The sequence below is a fragment of the Panthera tigris genome, chromosome A1 (assembly GCF_018350195.1).
Source record: "Panthera tigris isolate Pti1 chromosome A1, P.tigris_Pti1_mat1.1, whole genome shotgun sequence".
Classification (NCBI taxonomy): Eukaryota; Metazoa; Chordata; class Mammalia; order Carnivora; family Felidae; genus Panthera; species Panthera tigris.
In genome coordinates this window covers 40,908,548-40,928,904 of record NC_056660.1, presented here as the reverse complement: position 1 = coordinate 40,928,904, position 20,357 = coordinate 40,908,548, and the positions used below count along the sequence as shown (strand labels likewise).

Below are 20,357 nucleotides of genomic sequence, written 5' to 3'. Positions count from 1 at the left end.
TGGTGTGGATGAGGGTGAGGCAACAGTTTTTTTGTTTTGTTTTTTTGTTGTTTGTTTTGTTTTTGTTTTTGTTTTTTTCCTGTGGCATTGGCTAAAGCAGGGTAGTTGCTGAAAGTTTACTGTCTTCTTTTTTTGTTTTTAACTTTATGTATTTATTTTGAGAGGGGGGAAGGGCAGCAAAAGAAGGAGAGAGAGAGAATCCCAAGCAGGCTCTATGCTGTCAGTGTGGAGCCTGATGTGGAGTTTGAACTTACGAATTGTGAGATCATGACTTGAGGCAAAATCAAGAGCAGATGCGTAACTGGCTGAGCTACCTAGAAGCCCCAGTTTTCTGTCTTTTGAGGCTGCTCCTTTCCTTCCCCTTGGTTACAAAAAATAGTTGTTCTTCTGCTTCCATTGGCATTTCTGGGCTACCAGCTTTTCCAGTTTCCAGTCTAGGGTATTTGAGGCAAAAAATAAATAAATAAAACAAAACGAAACAAAAATCCTGGAAACTCACCTTTGTGATGTTTCTTTTTTTTTTTATCACTTTTTAAAAATGTTTATTTATTTTTTGGAAAGCACAAGTTGGGGAAGGACAGAGAGAGAGGAGGGCAGAGGACCCAAAGCAGGCTCTGTGTTGACAGCAGAGAACCGAATGTGGGGCTCCAACTCATGAACTGCGAGATTATGACCTGAGCCAAAGTTGGACTCTCAAACAACTGAGCCATTCATGTGCCCTTTCTTCTTTTTTCAAATGTTTATTTATTTTTGAGAGAGAGAGAGAGAGAGAGAGAGAGAGAAAGAACACAGAGAAGGGCAGAGAGAGAGGGAGAGAGACAGTCCCAAGCAGGCCCTGTGCTGACAGCACTGAGCCTGATGTGGGGCTCCATCTCACAAACCATGAGATCATGACCTGAGCTGAAATTAAGGTTTGGACACTTAATCAACTGAGCCATCCAGGAGCCCCAGGATGTTTCTCATACCAAGATCTCTAACTGGTCTACTTTCTTCTCTCTAGTTTTCAGTCTTCCTTTGTTTTATATATAATATCTAGGGGATTAGTTGTATTTGGCAGGAAGAATAGGAAAATTATGTTTTCTCATAATAAGTAATTATGTTTTTATCTTTCTATCATTTAAAATAGCAGTCTGGCTTCAAGAGGTTAAGTTGGGAATTTTATTTTATGTATTTTTGTTTATATTTATGGAATCCTTAAGAAAATTTTAATGTGTATTTTTGAGGGGGGAGGGAGGGGCAGAGAGAGAAGGAGAAGAATCTGAGGCAGGCTTCAGGCTCTGAGCTGTCAGCACAGAGCCTGATGGGGGCTGGAATCCATGAACCATGAGATCATTCCCTGAGCCAAAGTCGGTCATTTAATGGACTGAGCCAGCTGGGTGCCACTGGAATCCTTTTTTAAAGGGATACTCTTATATACCTATTGTTGACTAGCTCACTTAAACTTTCTAGTTGAAGAAACCAAGCAACAGAGAGTTTAGTTATTTGCCCTAAATCAGACAGCTAGTATGTATCAGGAGCAGATGTGAAATTGGAAAATTTGGCTTCAGAGCCTTTTAAATTATTTCTCTGTACTGTCTCTCCCATCATGAGATGGATTACTTTTGGTCTAGTGAGGGACAGGTGCCCACCTTATACTAGTAAATATTACTTGAAGGGTCACATCTGTTAAAGAAAGAAGAGAAAAAGGAGTTCCTAAGAAACCAAAACAAGGCAGGAAAACAAGGTTTCCTGTGTAATTGGTGCCATGATTGGTTCACAAACTTCTATATTCTTAATCTGTTACTCAACTTATAATATCTTCTACATTCCTTGGTGCACATTTACTCCTATAATTTTCTGTCTTTTATTTAATTTACTCTTCAATTTATCAGTGCATTAATCTCTAACACAAAGTTTAAAATCTTTTCCATGTATGTCTAATATCACCATCTGTTTTATATTTTAAAAAGTGGCTGTATCCTACAGTACTATTTTCTTTAAGAATTTTTGGAACAAATTTCAAAAAAAAAAAAAAGAGAACATTTGAACATTTGGAAGACCACTATGAGTTTTCAACAGTGATGATATCCTTCTGTTACAGCTACTTATTTGTGGAACCAGCTGTCATTATTCCAATATCATCTTTGGTGTTACACAGTACTGTATGTAACAAAAGCTAAACATTTACTACCTTTTACAGGTAATTGGCATTATTTTCTTCATAGTTTATTTTCTGAATTTTCATATAGGTTTATTTTTTATTCAAATTCATTGTTACCTTTTCTTAATAATTATACTTAAATTGACCTTAATATTTCCTTAAAGATCCAATGATATCACTCAAATATGCCCTTAATTGAATACCCACTATATCAAGTACTGTGTTGTGTTCTAAGATAAAACAAAAGAAGGCATATTTTCTTTGTGTGAGCTAATGCTTGATTATTTATTTTATTAACACAACACACACACATACATGTATGAAATAAATAACCAGTATAGTATTAGCTTGCCATGAAGAGATACACACACAAACACATACTCACAGATGAATGTCTATATGTGTGTGTGTGTGTGTGTGTGTGTGTGTGTGTGTGTGTTTATCTATATAAGTATCTGTATATCTCCAATGGTAAATGGATAAACACACACATACATGCATATATATGTTTACTGTTCTTTAGATATATATGCACATAATACATGAAATATATATTAATTGAGATAGATATGAATATAGATATAGATATATATGTGAAATAAAATAGTTGAAACAGTGTTAGTGTGTATATATATATATATATAGATTGATATGTAGATCTGTATAAATATATATATATATATATATACACATATATATCTCCAAGGAACTGGATAGAGAGGTTACATCTTTATTGCAGATTATATAAAAATATTTATATTATTATATATTTATTTTAATATATATATAATTATATATTTATTTTAATATAGTATATTTATTTATTTTAATATAAATATATATATATGGAGAGAGAGAGAGAGAGAGAGATAGTGTGTGTGTGTGATGGACAAAAAAGTAACAGGGATAGTTTTAACATGCCATGAGGACACACACACACACACACACACGCATGCATATAAGTAAAAACAAAGAATAAAACAATTTTTCTTTTCTTCTATATTTGCTTTAGAAAGGACGAACTGGATGCCTCTAAAAACTTTGTGTGTGGCAATGAATTTATGAGAAATGTCTTGATAAACACCTTTGCATTTTTCCTCACGCCTTGCTTGCTTTTTTTTTTTTTTTTTTTTTTTTTTTTTTTTGCTCAAAACACTGTTATTATAGCTGTGGTTTCCCTGATGAACTTTGGTGTGAAGGGTGATGATAGCCTTTGAATCAGTTTGGTGTGTTTGAGTGAGTGCAAAGAAAATCTAATGGTGTCTTAGATCCTGAGGGCACATGGTGCTATGCCACAAAAACTCTACAAGAAGCACTCCCAGGTTTCATTCAATGGCTCAAACACATTAAGGACACAGAAACAATTTTTTCCACCCTGTGACAACTTGTTCTCCAGCATGTCGGCTTTCAACAACATAGAAGCAGCCAGGCCCTCACAGTTCCTAGAGTCATGCCTTTATACCAGCATCCCAAGCAGAAAGGAAGTGGGGAGACAGAAAAAGTGAGGTCTGATATTATCCGTTAAAAGAACCACATTCCCCATATGCCCTCAAGCAATTTTCCCTTACATCTGAAATATGCATTTCCTTTGGAAAATATTCAATTCTCTCAGATGAATAAGTCTGTAGTTTATAAACATAGGTAAAACTCTTTGAGGCATTTTCATTATAGATAAGTAACCAGTAAGCAGAGTTTGTTAGACATAGGCAGAATTCATAAGATATGTTACTTACAAGATAAACAGTTAATAAGTACAGCAGGTGTGTGTTAAACATAGAAAAGGATGGAAGGACCAAGAGATACCTAATCTTCATGAGGCACCTGCATACTAAATATGTATGATATACTAAATATGTATGTGACTCGATATACAAGTGTCTCAAAATATTCAGAAACTAAATATTCATGAGGTCTTATTTGGCCATCTACTGGTAAAACTCATTCTGGCCCCATGAGTTCTTTGCTAAAAGAAACACAAATACATCTTATGCTATTCTTCAAGAAGTTTGTCAAGCTATCACCTTGGTCCAGTGTCCAAGTGTACTTTTTCCCTAAGTCTCCAATGGAGCAAGTATCCCGGGCCCAGGACACCTTCTGTCTTTTGGTGAAGCTGCTAGAATATCCACTCTGGTCCCTGTAGCTATACCATAGGCAGAGAAGATTGATGTGGTAGAGAAAGAGACAAGACATACAAACTTTGCATATATAGGATTCAGGTAGTATGGTCCTCCTGTTTTGCTTGTGTTTGATAATCCCTGAGATTTAAGCATTTTGACTTGGTTTGTAAATCTTTTGGCTCCAAGGCTTCCAGAGTAACGTGCCTGGAGTATATGTAGAGGCTACCATTGCATGAAGGCTATTTTCCACATGACAACATATAATGGACCGGGGATGGGTCCCAGAGCCATTCCAACTGGCAAGGGAGATTGAGAAAGTAAAGAGCTGTCAAAAAAAACCTATCGGCTAAGATTGGCTCATATCCAGTCAAGGCTTTTTCCTTGCAACCAGTCAGAATGTTACAGAACAAACCTGGGGTTCTATTAGCGAGAAATTTGAGTGTGAAATGTCTGCTGATAGTCCATTTTAGTATCTGTCATAGAATTATTCTCTTCATTTGTACGTTTGTGCTTCTTCTTCTAGTTTACATTTTTTTCCATATGGAGTGAAATGAAAATTGAGTAGTAATCTCATGCTTTTGCAGATGAGGAAATACAAGCATGGAGATATATAAATAACTGAAGTCACACAACAGTTATTACCAAATTAAAACAGACATAATTTTGTTTATTTTGAGTTAGCTCTGTTACTCTACATTTTAGTTTATATGTTTTTTTCATAGAAAGTAATTTCCTGAAATTTTAACATTTATGATTAAGAAAATTTCCTGATACGTGATACCTTTACAATCCTTGAATGAGGTAAAGATAGTGCAGAGCAACTATGATAGACAGACATGTTCTATGCCTCCATCGAGTTTGTTGTGTATATGTTATGAATTTTGAAAGAAAATACGTAAAAGCACATTATTATAGGAGATTCCTGATTTGTGTATAAGGTCTGAAGTTTAAAACAGGGATAAAAATAGCTTACAGCCTTATTTTAAGAGCCAAATATGAGCTAATGTACAGAAAATCCCTAGCACAGCACCTGCCTCATACTAGGGACTAAATGAATGGGTAGTTATTGTTATCATTATTAATACAATTGTTGGCATTAATGAATTTCAATGTCATAAGAAGAATGCAATTTATAAAGAAATACAGGTTTACTGTAGAATAAGAAATCTTAAAACTTACTAAATGTCATTTAAGTCGCGTTTATTAGCCACTTAGAAAAATTCACTTTAGCATTCCTTTCAAGTAAGCTACCCTGGTGCATTTAATATACTATTAATTTGCAAAGCTGATGAGAAAGAGCAAGTGATTTGGGTAGTAAAATCGTAAAAGAAGTGTGTGGACATTTAGTAATTGTGCTGAGGGATTAAGGCAATTATAGAAAAAATGCAGGCTAAAAGTGCCATTGAAGAGAATTTTTTTAAACATTTATTATTCAGATGACTCATCTAAAATGGATAACTGCTCTGACTGATTATTGCTCAAGACTGTTTAATTTCTTTAAATGACTTAATCACTGAAAAACTTCATGTAGAAGTTTGGATTTCAGGTAATTATTGAAGGAGAAAGAAAAGTTGCTTGGCAGTAGATCTCAGTTTGAAATTAGGAATAAAATGAGAACAATAAAACATGCACCATGAAATTTCTCTCAAGGTTAATGATAATTCAGTTTTAGGAACTATATATTCAGACAGGGCTGGCTCTTCGCAAGACTAAAGTAAGTGAAGTGTATCTTTGGTGCATCCAGTCATTACTCATTACCTTTTGTTTTCGTCTGTGGATACCCTCCTGTCCTCTCTCATGCCCCTCCATCTTACCAATGACAACCCATTGTAACCCGCTCTGAGAATGTGTGTACTGATCCATATGTTATCCAAGAGTATTTGCATTTTAAGTCTAAACTCCAATAGTGGAATGACAGTCTATAGTTTTAGCCAATATATTTTAAGAAAGGAAGAAAGTTCTTTTGTTGTTTAGTTTTCCAGGAGGAGGAAGGGGAGAGGGAGGTCGAAGGACCTTCTAGGGCTTGGAAATTGTTTCCAGGTAGGATGACCATATGTCCTAGTTTTCCCATAAGAGTCCCAGTTTACATCCATTATTCTGGCATAATTATTAATTATGTCCTGTTTAACATTAAAAAATGTCAAGGTTTAGAGAATAAATTATATGGCCACTAATTATAGAAACATGTCTATGTATTTTAGCATAAAATTAATGGATCATTCACACACACACACACACACACAAATTTAAACATCGCTTACTTAAATATTTAAAATGTTATCTAAGTAAGTAATAGATATATTTGTAAAGCTAATGTCCCAATTAATATATAATAATATATCCCAAGCTTGTGTGTAGAAGTTTCTTCCTCCTAACATCTTGTTCCCAGATATCAAGGCTTCTACAAGACTACCTCTTCTGATTTCTCATTCTGAAAACAAAACAAAACAAAACAAAACAAAACAAAACAAAAACAAAGAAACAGTGAATCATCCAACTTACCAGTGCTTTCCATTGATCCATCTTTTTATATGTATAAGCTTAATTTTATTTAAATTATTATATATGTAATCTATGGATATATCAGATAACATTTATAGCTATATAAGATAAATCTTATATAGATAAGATAAAATTAAATCACCAAATTTCAGGATTTTACCTAAACAGAGGTTTTTCATTCAAAGAAATTCTGAAAGAGTTTGAGACTCTCTAGGACAGCTCCTAGTTGCGATGAAAGAATTTGTCTGTCTTGTGCCTCCACAATGGTCCAGAGTTGTTATAGGAAAGGAACACAGAACCTGGTACATGGTGAAGTCTTTTCATTGCTTCAACCTGAAAGTGACACTTATTACTTCCACTCATGATCCATTGACCAGAACTAGTAACAATTCTGACCATCAGATATTCCTTTTCTACCTTATAACCATCAAAGAAAACACTCATCCCCTCTCCATGAGGGGGATTAGAACCAATTCTAAGGTTCTATCCCATCACTGCATCAGGCTCAGAAGTCCAGAATCTCTGATAATACACAGTGTTCTCTATGTCAAGTCGTATGTAGCTCCATCACTTCATCTCCCTTTGTACATACACCAAGCATTCGGTGGTGAAACAAGGATGGGAAGATTGCAACGAACACTCTCATTCAGGAAGAAGAACAGAAAACATTCCACCATCATAAATCCATAGTAACTTTTAAATCCCACTGGGAAAATATTGCACTAGGGATGAGGTAGGTGCTTTGAGTAAGCCCTGATTCTGCTCTCAGGGAGATACCCCCTTGCCCACTGTTCTCTGTGACCCTTGGCCCCAGGTTCCAGCAGGTTCTTTCTTTTCTACTCTCTTGATAACAACTGAGATGAGTTCTTAGAAATGTGCCTTTTTTGAGGGCTATCTAGCTTTCTATGCTTGTTTCATATCAGTCTCGATTTCTTGATTTAGTGGAGTTAACCTGTTAAAAGATAGCAGATATGGTAGAATAATGGGTAAGAGTGTTTTCTGTAGAATGTGTTTTTGTATCAAGCCATCATCAAGCCATTTGAGCAACAGGTCTAAAGCCACAGTTTCAAATGCACTTATCAGTTTAAAGTTGACATTTCCATCTCTGTTTGTGGATCTCCTATATGTCTTATTTTTCACTTAGTTCTAAACTGAAAATGAAAGAAATAGTAATTATTTATTTCCTAAAATCTCATCAACATTACTTATGTTATATTCTAAAGATATTAAATTTTACTAATGCATCTAATAAAGATGATTTTGTTAATCATGTCTTCTCAAGGCTGGTTAAACTACTTTGAATCATTTCTATCTTAATGGAATTTATTTGACAGGTAGAAATTTTTGAATGTTACAGTACATTAGGCTCATTATTTTCATTATTCACAAAGGGTATCAGAAAAGTAAAAATAATTTATACATGTTAAAGTAATTATTTTTTGCATTTAGGATGAATTACTATTATTGAATATAGTATAATTTTGATGAAAATGTATTTATATATAAAGAAAATGACATTCAAACAAAATTTAAATGAAGTAACATATAGTAAGTTTTTATGGGTTTTACCAGTCTTGATCTAGTACTTCAGTTAATTTTTTAATAAACATTTTCCAAGTCTGTTTCTGGAAACTATAGAAGATGAATATCTCACTTAGCTAATGGTATCATTTTCACCCCGGAGAATATTTATTTCTGACAAAAACTAGCTTTTGGCAATAACGTTCTGCTAATTTTGTGACTCTTAATAATTATAATTATTCTCCCCTTTTCTGGTTTATATCATGAATGAGAAATACCTTTTTAAAAATATGTATATTTTTTCTCCCTTAAAAGAAAGACCTAATCTCAGAGATTTAACTGTGTGTAGTTATCTGTCTCATTCAATGAATTCTACTCTTAAACATACTTTCCCATAAATGCTTCAATAGCATTGAAAATACCATCTAATAAAGGAATCATACAAGAATGTATTTATAAATTCTTTATCAATGTCAGTCCAAATTTGTAATCTATTTTAACATTACTAAGAAACTTTTGAGATACATTTCTCTGAATTTTTCCTTTGAAATATTTTAAGGACCCGTCAGGTAAGGAGAATAGTAATATCTATTTAACTGTATCTTCACAGTTGATACTAAGAGATTCTTGATAGTTCAGTAATAGTAATGACTTGCATTCATCCAGTGCCTTTTCTAGAGTGATTACTTGGCCACTGGGCTGAGACCTTAAAATAGATTATAAAATTTAATCATCATAACCACTGAAGGAATTAGACAATATACCTCCACTTTATGCTAAAGACTCTAACTCCTAAGGAGATTATGTAATTTGGTAAAGGGAATGCAGCCAAAAGGCAGACAGGATTCTATTGCAATTCTTTCTAACTTCAAAGCTATTCATAAAAATTTATGTTGTGTAGACCCATTGGACCAAGCACAGTGCTCAGTGCATGCTGAGTGCCTAATAAATGGAGTTTGGTATACTAGAACTGAGAAAGTCATATATACCAGGAAGTAGGAGTTCAACCTAGAGTTTAGTAACATATTGACTAATTTGTCTTCTAAATTATATTAAAAATCAACGACACGTTTGCAAAAATCTTTGGAATGAAAAGAACTGTATAAATGGGAGCTGATAATCTTCAGGGTTCTCTAATGTCCTTCTTGTAACAGTCAAGGGAATAATTGATTTTACAGAGCTACTGTTCTAAAGCTTTCCTCTGCCTATAGACAGGCATCAACAGCTGATTGTCTGCAGGTATTTGCCTGGGGGAAGCTATTGAATGTCAATGCAAATCAGGGAAGTTTCCTCAACTGTAGAAAGTTACTGGCAGGAACCTTGAGGCATAGGTGTATTTTAAGACAGTAGAACGTCACATTATGTCAATAACTTTATATTACCAAATAACTAATTTTTTACATTGATATCAGTTGTTTTCTAATTTCTTTATCATACATCTTATTTTAAAGCATATTACCAGCAAGCTAAAATGTTGATGATTGTGGATAAGGTTTAAAACATATTTATATGATTTTAAAAACATAACTTTCAAGTTGCCAGTATTATAGTTTTTGACCAAGGTGAATACACAGAATTTGAAATGATACTCATAATAATAATTATAGCTTAACATTGTGCTGTTTGCTAAATTTAGACAATCTTTTTGTAAGATTACATTTTATAAGTACACTTTGATTTAAGAGAGAAAAAATACCAGAAATGGAATACTAAACCGGCATTATCATTTGCATATTTTATCTGTTAGTTTTTGTTCTCCAAAAGAAATGGTATAAGTTTCTAATGACTTGGGACCCAGCCACCTGTCATTCTAAAGAATGTTTTCCTCTTCACAAGTAACATGGTGTGCTAATTAACTGTTAAAATTTGGGTTAGGGGGTTGAGAAATAAAAGTGATAATATGTTAAAGTGAAAAAATCCAAACAACATTTTTCTATTTAGATGCATTTATTTTACTATTCCTAGTAAGACAAAAATTGGTGGAATTGTTATGCTAAGAAGAAACAATGTCACCTTTTAAATTACAATCTAGATGAGGATCTATGAAACACACACAGTCACACCAAAAATAGACTTTCTTATTCTTGAGGAAAATCAGTATTGATGCCAAATGAGCAGCATCAGAAATATATATATATATATATATATATATATATATATATATAAATAAAAGTAATATGTATATTCTATCAATATGGTAGAGATATTTGGATATTAGATTTAAACCCAAATGTTCAGTTTAAGATACTGTCTTAGTAGTTCTCAGACTTCATCTCTTCATGCTAAATAGTTATCAAGACATGGAAAGCGTAAAACTCACAACATTGGAAACTGAGACTGGCTGATAACTCATTGCCAGGACATGAAAAATATTTTGGCTAATAACACTGCACATGTTTGAAAGCAGGTATGAGACATAGACAAAGGGAGAGATTAGATATATATCATTCTATTTCCCTGGAGTCATAGAAGGATGCACACAATATGATCAATGTCTCGGGCATTGAGAAATTACAAAGAAAGAATAGATCGTCCAGGATGACTAGGCATGATGTAGTGAATCTTAGGATGTACAGATTTCACAGGAAAGGATGCTCTGATGCAAGTAAAGGGTTTTATAAGAGAAATTTATTTTCTAGGAATTGCAGCAGTTTTTTCTTTATCATTTTTCAAATCATCACAGAAACACACTGGTATTAGAGCAAAGGAAACTTACACTATTTAATTTTGTTCAATGCTGAGAGTTTTGTCAAGAGATGTATGTACTAATCAGTTTTCTAGATATGGATAAGGAATAGGATTCAACCAGCAACCCTTGGGCAATAAATACCACAAGGGCAGCCTCCATACCCTTTTGGTTGGCAAAGATCATGACTAGAGCTATCAATCCTCATCCAAGAATGATTAATAATAAAAATCAACATGGGGCATATAGAAAGTTCTTCAGAGTAAAGAAAAGACAATGCCATACTAAAAATTCCAGGGGAGAATATGCCTCTGAAAGTTGTACAATAAATAGATTTGAATTTTAAAACAATTATTTAGAATCCTTAAAAGACCTCTTCCCTATAAACAGAAATAGGATCCTACCAGAAAGTAAAGGATTGATACTGAATGTGAGTTCATTGAGAGTTACATTGGAAGGAATCTAAAAACATAAATCAATAATATAAACTTCCAATAGAGGCAGTGAAAAATAAAATTCATCTCTTGGATCATGATAGCATTGTAAAAGACAAATCTGAGAAAGAATTTCATAATGTGAAAGAGGAAATCGAGATTAAAATATGAGAGAGAAGTTGGTAAGTATGGGAGACAAAGCCTGCAATCCAGTTTAAAAGTTCCAGGAGCTCAAAGAAAAAGAATCAATACCCATTAGAATTAAATAAAGAAAATTTTCTGGAAAAGAAACAATAACATAGATCCACTATTTGAATGGTTTTATTGTGAATCAGGTAAAATCAATCAATAGATTTTCACCCTAGTTCAAGCATGTACAAATTTTTAATTATAAGCATAAAGAAAGCCCTTCATTCAACTAAAAAAAAAGCAAAGTAATATATCTATGAAGAATTAAATTTCATTTTGGCTTATAATCTTTTCTGAAATACTGTATGCTAATATATACACATATAAATGTTACTTGAGAATTTTAAGTTCATGTAAGTTTTAATTAATATTTAAAGCCTACACATATTGATATTCTCAGAAACACAAGATGATCATTATAGCATGTGGTTACCATCCTGAAAAAAATATATAAACTGAATGCATATTTCGGTTCCCTGCAGAACAAATTAACATTAAAAACTCAAAATTTCGGAAAGAGCTTTACAAGGGGTGACCATGAAGTGCTGATACTCATAAGCTGTTGTAAATTACATTTAAAAAAATTTGTTAGTTTGATAATAAAACAATAAGCTCAGTATAATCATTGAAATATTACATAATTCAGAAATAGGGTATATTATAAAGTTAAAAATATGTGAGTACCTAAGAGAGCTTGGAGGGGACTTCTCCTCTAGTTGATTCTTGAGATGTGGTAGCCACTACAGACACCCTGATTGTAGCCTCCTGAGGAACACAGAGCCAGAGGCACCCCCTAAACTGTTCCTGACCTGTGAAAACGGTGGGGTAACAAACAAACAATACATAAAATATTTGGGTATATATATGCATATTTGTGTGTGTGTGTCTGTATACAGCCTCTATGTTTTGGGTACTTTGTTACACAGAGGCTAACAGGCAAAAGAAAAAAAAGGCAAAAACTAAGTAGAGGGAAACTTGAATTACAAGTACCCTTAGAGTATAAGAGAGTGAAGCCATAAAGGAAAGCAGAAAGATATTTAAAAAAAAAGTATTCATTAAATGAATGATATTGAATATTAATGTATACTATATAGGTGGCATATATTATATATATTTACATACACTCTACGTGCATGTATAAGGAACGGAGAATTGGAAAATAAAGTCGAAGCAAAATTCTAGAGATAACAACAAGATAGAGGAAGGGATAATAGGAGCTGAATAATAAAATAAGCAAAAACTATAAAAGATCAGACCAGAAGGCCTGATTTCTGAATGAAAAGATTTGTAGGAAAGGAGAACTGGGGAAAAGTAAGGGAGAAAATCATCAAAGAAATATTTCAGAGAAGATCACCAGAAGTGAAGGAAATATAATACTAGATTAAAAAACCCCTTGAGGTCTCAGTAGAATAAATTAAGAATATCCACAGCAAGACAGATTATTCTGAAAATTCAGAGCTCTTGATAACTTAAGAACTCATAGAGAGGAGCGGCACCTGGGTGGCTCAGTCGGTTTAATATCTGACTGGATCAGGTCATGATCTCACAGTTTGTGAGTTGGAATCCCACATCGGGCTGTCTGCTGTCAGTACAGAGCCTGCTTTGGATCCTCTGTCCCCTTCTCTTTCTGCCCCTACCCTGTTCGTGTTCTCTCTGTCTCTCTGTCTCTCTCTCTCAAAAGTAAATTAAAACAAACAAACAAAAAACTTGTTGGGCTTGGCACTGACAGCTCAGAGCCTGAAGCCTGCTTCAGATTCTGTGTCTCTCTCTCTGCTCCTCCCCCTCTCATTCTGTCTCTTTCTCTCTCTCTCTCAAAAATAAATAAACATTTAAAAAATTAAATTTGAAGAAATAATGTGATTTTAAGCTAAAAATATGTACTTAGCTCAACTATAAATTAGGTCTGAGGGCAGCATAGAAACATTTTCAAATGCAAAACTTCCAAAACAACTTAATATCATGCCCCATCCTTAGGTTGTTGCAATGGTCAACAACTTGCTTTTGTCTAAAGATCCACATAACAAATAATTTACATTTTGTATGGACCATCAGATCTGTGTTGCAGCCACTGGATTCCACCCTTGTAGTGTGAAACGACCTATAGACAATACATAAATGAGGAAGTATGGCTGTGTTCCAATTAGCTTTAAAATTTGAACTTCATAAACTGTCACATGTATGCTATGAAATATTATTCTCTTGTCCCTCTACATTTAAAAATGTAAAAATTATTTCCACTTCTGTCTAGTACAAAATGGATGGAGAACCAGATTTGGCCTGAAGGCCCACAGGTTGCTGACTCCTGGTTATTTGAAGATAAGCTTCCCCCAGACAGAATCAACCAAGAAAGAGGAAGTTATAAATGCAAGAATATAGAGGATCCAACATAGAAAAGAGGCAAGTTGAATCCTCAGGATGATGGTGAAGACAGATCCTACGAAGATAGGATCCACCACCCATTGAGGCTGGAACAGGAGGACAGAGGGCTCCAGGGAGATTTGAGCCAGAAGACAAATTGAACCCAAGCAAAATAAAACAAAACAAAAATGATAGACTTTCCAATGTGTCCATTGTATTGAAAAGAATGTGAAAGGTTTGTTGGAGTCTTGGAGAGAAAGAATCATGATGGTTACAGAAGAAAAAAAGGAACAAACAAATTAGATAATGATTCATAGGTTAAAACACACGAACAGAAAAAGAGAGGTCAGACAAGAAAAACATTTAAGCATCATAACTGAGTTGTACAGATCTGAAGAAGAGTTCCTGAGTCATAACAAAAATCACAAGATAATGGTTTAACAAAAACCATAATACGACTGACTATATTGGAGACACTGTTAGAAGTACATGTAAGGGTGGGAATGGGAGGAGGTGGTTAAGTAGCTAAAACTGAAAATTCAATAAATAGTACTAGAAGCCTATTATTTAGAAATATGGATGTAACCACCCAAAGAAATAGGTAACAGTGGTAAGTTCCTATTTCTGGAAGTGTAGAGGATAAGGAAGGCTGGGAAGAATCACCATTTTTACTTAGCTATCATGCAAATGTATTTGAAATAGTGTTTTAATACCAAAGCATTTTATTTATTTAAAATTTTTTTTAATGTTTATTTATTTTTGAGACAGAGAGAGCATGAGCGGGGAGGGGCAGCGAGAGAGGGAGACACAGAATCTGAAGCAGGCTCCAGCCTCCGAGCTGTCAGCACAGAGCCTGATGCTGGGCTCCAACTCAAGGACCGCGAGATCATGAACTGAGCCTAAGTTGGACGCTCAACCGACTGAGCCACCCAGGCTCCTCAATACCAATGCATTTTAATACACCCCCCCAAAATAAATAGAAAGTAGTAAAAAATCAAGTTCTGTTCTATAAATGGCGGTAACCTAGAGGATGTAATAACGGTAATACTAATGATACAACAATTATATTTCTTAGCAGTAAAAAATATAAAATACGTTAAAATAGCTGCAAGAAAGGATTGGAGACCACCCAAAGAAGATAAAGCTTGAAGGAAACTTCCATTAAAAATAAAAGAGTTTTAACTGGTTCCCTCTGCCTGGAATGCCTCCTCCCCAAATATTTGACTAACTTGTGCCTTTCCCAGCTTCACACCCCCAAGAAAATGCTGCCTCCTCACTGATGTGTCTCCTCTTCACCCAACACACAGCTTTTGTTTTATTTCCACAGGTTTTTACAAACGTCTGGCATAGTATGTTTTAACTTTTTTCTTGTTGCTAGTTTTTTCACTGTCTTTCTGTTCTCTTTAGAATGTAAAACTCTCCATGGCAGAGATTTTAATCTGTTTTGCAGCTTCCGTATTCCCAAAATTTAGAGCAGTATCCGGTACATCGTAGGCATCAGTAGATATGTGTTCTAATGAAAATTGTCTTTTGGTAAATTAGACACAATAAGCAAAACTAAATAGTGTAAGAATCTCCAATTTTCCCAAATTAATTTATAGACGTAATGAAACATATATATCACTTCTCCACGGGTTTTTTTTGTTGGAACTTGTCAAAATAATTCTCAACTTCAGAGTAATCAGTAATTATTGTAGTAGAAGGAGCAGGGAACTGTCAGATGGATGGCGGCTAGTGTCGTTAAAGCAGTGAAAATAACGATGAATTTGGAAAATAAGGAAATATGATTTCCCAACAAAATGTTAAAATATGGTATAAAATAGAATAATGTAAAAAAAATCAGCTTGCGTAAAGATCTGCAGATACGTAAATGGAGCAGCAAATGCAGCCTCAAAAACAACAGTAATCGGAGCAGTACTGACGGGTTAGACATAAAAAGTTGCACGAAATAGTAGGTATCTGGGGAGTTTTTGTTAGTTTATTTGCTTACAACATATACCCAAATAAATTCCAGAGGTTTAAAATAAGTTAAATAACACTTTTTATAAAAACAGAATAATACAAATACCAGAAAATACAGGTGAATATCCCAGACACACAGAAATTATTTGAGTCACGTTTTACCTGGTCTTTTAACGCTGATATTTCAGAAGTCATCACAGATAAAACTAACAGACAACTGATTAATAAAAACATTTTCAAACCTGTTTTCTTCTAAAAAGCTTGAAGAACTCTTCCAAAGTATAATGGCATTCAATTTTTTAAAAGAGAGCAAAAGACTAAAACAGAAATGTTTAGCTTCACCAATAATTTTTAAAATGCGAATTAAGAAAAAGAAAACAATAAGATGATATGTCCCCTGTTCCCAACTGGCTAACCCTAAAATTAGTAATTAATACACTTAAGTATTCTCATATCCTTGTGGGAGAAAATGAAAATTGGTTCAAACTTTCTGGAGGGAAATTTGGCTCTCTGATCAATATTTTTACTTTCAATAATAAATCCTAAATAAATAATCAAGAATCAAACTGTGTTTGATGCTCCAGAAATTTCTTCAAAGCATTAGTTAAGATTGAAAAATAATAGAACAACCTAACATTCAACAGTAGAGAAATAGTTTAATAAATTAAGTCATTTAATTCAGCTCAGGTAAATGATGGTATATTAATATGATAACATTTTTGTAGCTATTAATGTTCAAAGCATGCCTAAATATGTAGAAAACTCCTCATGATATGTGGAAAACCAAATAGATAATATTAACCTGATTTTTAGAATGATCCCAATTTCTTTCTTCCCATTTATAATACACATATAATGCATTCTGTCAATCTACTCATCTATCTACCAATCTTCTAGTTTATCTATCTATATACCTATCATCTATCATATCTAATTTTAACCTAGTTGTACTGCATTAAACATAATGTGTAGTATGAATATAAACTCTCTTTCTCACAAACACACTAATTTTTAAGTGATTACATCTGGTTATAAAACTGCAGGTGACTTAATTCTTCCATCCACTCTTCTGCATTTTACATTTTGTGCAATGAAGATAAAACATTTTATCATTCAATGAAAGAATTGAATACAAGTATCCATAAACTTTTCCTGAGACCTATTGAAGTACAATCCCCAAACTCTCATAGTTTAAATCGTGGCAGTTTCATGACTGTCTCAAATAAGGAAGTCAGAAAATAGAATGTGGCAACTAAGGGTTGGATGTCACTGCTTTCCTTTGCTGAAAAGCTCTTCTTTCATAGCTATTCACTGTTTATAAATGACAGCACAAAAGGATAATTGGGAAGAGTTGCCTGATACAAAGAAAAAGGAAAAATTCTCTGAAAGTCTTCTGCTAGAGAGTTATTTTTGGAGATCTTTAGTGGGCAGAATGGTCCTTCAGCAAGACTTGAGCTACTGAATGCATTTGTGTCTCTATCAGTTTTCTCAGGAAGGCTACGATAACTACCACCCACCCACGCAACCAAAACACACATAAGATTGTAACATTTTATTCTTTTACTGTGCAACAGTCCTAGTTTTAAAATGCCGCAATGTAACTACTGTGCTTGAAGGGATGGAGAACTGTAATCTGTTTTTTGGGGAAAATGCTTTTTGTGACCCAGAGGTGCCAGATTTTGGTAATACCGTCTCAACGATAGTGTCAAGTTTTTGTCTACATTTTCTTTTCTCCTCTGCATAACCTGTCTACTCTCTCCCTCTTTTGTCACCCCTTGTGATATGATATGCTTATGGTGGCTACTATTACAAGGTGCCCATAGATAAAATTGAACATGACAAACTTGTGAAATAAACCTATCCCAGAGTGAGAAAACTATTCATAGAACATTCACCGTTTGCAGGTGTTGTTTTTTTTTACATCTTTAATTGACTAATTTATTTCATCTTCACGACAGCCTGTGTTATACTGTTAACACTCCTTTTGCTCTCAGATTAAGATACAAGACACAGAGAAGGCAAGGATCTTACCCAGGTTTACACAGCTAATAAATAGATGATGGGCTAAGATATAAACCAGGGATTCTGGCCCTTAAGCACGATAGTAAATTTTCCTGACATTTTTGCAATGATCTATTGAGTCCCTTTGTGAAAAATCCCCTCTAACGTGTTGGGTGCAGGGTTTTTGTTTTTTGTTTTGTTTTGTTTTAATGCATGTAAACTCCTACTGTGAATCAATTTTGGGGATCATTTTCCTGAAGCCACACAAAAAAGTAACTTGATACTGGAAGGGAGAGGCTGTTTCTTTCCTCCCTTCTTATTCTGAAGGATGCGAAATTTACAGCAGGTTTGGTGGTGAGAGAGGCATCAGATCAGCAAGGGAAACAGTGGGCCCATAGAATACTTTTTTTCTTTTTGGCAATGGTGTCTGCAGTTGCAGCAAGGCCGCGTTTTAATTAATTTTCAGGAAAAGCAGTGATTCTTGGGAAGATAACATCCAGCTCCACTTTGAAACACATCTGAGTTCTAGACCCACTGGCAAGAAGTCAGATAAATTCTTCCTGACGTTTTGGATGTAAAGAAATTACAGGGGATTTGGGAAGACAATAGATTCGGGACATGCAGTTCAAGTCTTCTCCTCATTCCCTGTTCTCCCTGCACCTGCTCGCTGTTCCTCTGCCTTTGGGAAAATGGCTATGTGGAAATCCTAAGAGTTATTCCCTCTGACTTACTTTTTTTTTTTTTTTTTTTTTTTTTCTGGCCCTGAGCCTTTGCTCTGGTTTTTCACAGATTGGGCTCAACACTGAAGGTTTATCCACTCTTTGGTGAGGAAGAAGCCACCTGGGTCAATCAGCAGAAATGTGCATTGGTGTTGGAGAAAGCTGTATACCAAGGGACCACAGGAGCTGGGGCCAGCCGTAGTTTTTTTTTTTATTCAGGTCCAGCAGCATATGCTGACTTCCATGTGACAGATGGCACCGTGGCTGCTGTGGATGCAGCTTAAACAGTGGACTTTCCAGAGGCCAGCATTTACAAAATTTGGCGCAAGTGGTCACGTAAGAATTTCTGCTTTCTTGGTACAGCAAAGCAAACTGTTTAAGGGGCCAAAGTAAATATCCTCAGGAGTACTTCAGAAAAGACATCTAGTCATACAGTGGATTTCTTGTTTATCAATCACCATGATTTGAACATCTTTATGTTGTAAATGAGATCTTATTATAAGACCACAGGCTAAGGACATCTCTGAGTTGACAAGGACAGCCAATCTAGAATTGTTTTGCACGACGACGTCCTTATTGCCAAGTCATCATATGTATCTTTATACCAATCTCCCACTGCCCTCAGGGGTCTGACTCCCATTTTTTTCTGCCATGATTAGATTTCTCTCTTTTAAGACTACTGATTGATGAGTTTTACTTGCTGATTCCCACTGTTAAAATTACTTTCCTAATTTCCACTGGCAGGGACTATTTCTAAGCATGGAATTGATGACAGAAGTGCTTTGCAGAGAGGTAACAATAGGGAAGCGTCTCCATGGACTGACTGTCCCCCTGATCCACTCGGTTCTGCCCAAGTGTAAAATAATCTTGAATGAAGTTCAGTCAACTTGGGATTCACAGGTCTTTTTCATTTTTCGTATCTATATAAAATTGCAGCTCTGCCCATCTGTATTCTCCCTTGTTAATCTTTATACAATAGAATTCCACAAATAACACTTGATAGTGGGTGGCGAGTAAAGCTATAGCTTTAGCACTGTACTAATTTGCTTTTATTTAAAATCTGCTTTTTGGAATGATTCTAACTCCCTCAAGGGCTTTAAGCAAAAATATCCTAGAGAAAGGAGTTATTCCTCCTCCTCCTTCTCTTTTTACTTTGTAAAGAAATGAGCATTTCTGGTGAATTGCCTTTTTATTTGCAAAGTACACATATATTAACCCTTGAAAAACTTTCAAGGCAAGAATTACAACAAACACGCAAGAAGGAACATCACCTTGCTTAAAATCACACAGAGGGGCCCCTGGGGGCTCAGTCTGTTGAGCTCCAGACTTTGACTCAGTTCATGATTTCACAGTTTGTGAGTTCGAGCCCTGCCATCAGGCTCTGTGGTGATAGCTTGGAGCTCAGAGCCTGGAGCCAGCTTCAAATTTTGTGTCTCCCTCTCTTCCTGCCCGTGCCCTTCTCACATTATGTATCTCTCTCAAAAACAAATAAACATAAAAAATAAAAATAAATAAAATCACAGAGATTTTAGCTATATGAGACAGGTAAAACTTGAAATTCTGACCCTCAATTTAGAAGGTTTTATTTGTTCTGCCTTGTTTGTTTGCATATAGGAATATTCTCAAATATAAATAATAGTTATAAGTAAATAATTAAAATAACCTGAAATTATTTAAAATAAAAATAAAGAGCTGTTTTTCCTCCTCCCAAACCCATGATTCATAACA

General features: G+C 34.6%; 1 long non-coding RNA gene across 3 annotated transcripts in view; it reads left to right on the top strand.

Moving 5' to 3' along the window:
* LOC122230995 overlaps positions 1-14,139 on the top strand; it is a 33,602-nt gene extending 19,463 nt beyond the window's left edge. For all 3 annotated transcript variants that reach the window (XR_006208075.1, XR_006208073.1, XR_006208072.1), the window contains one exon: positions 13,838-14,139. This is a non-coding gene — a long non-coding RNA (uncharacterized LOC122230995). The remainder of the gene's footprint in view (positions 1-13,837) is intronic.
* Positions 14,140-20,357: the final 6,218 nt, after the last annotated feature.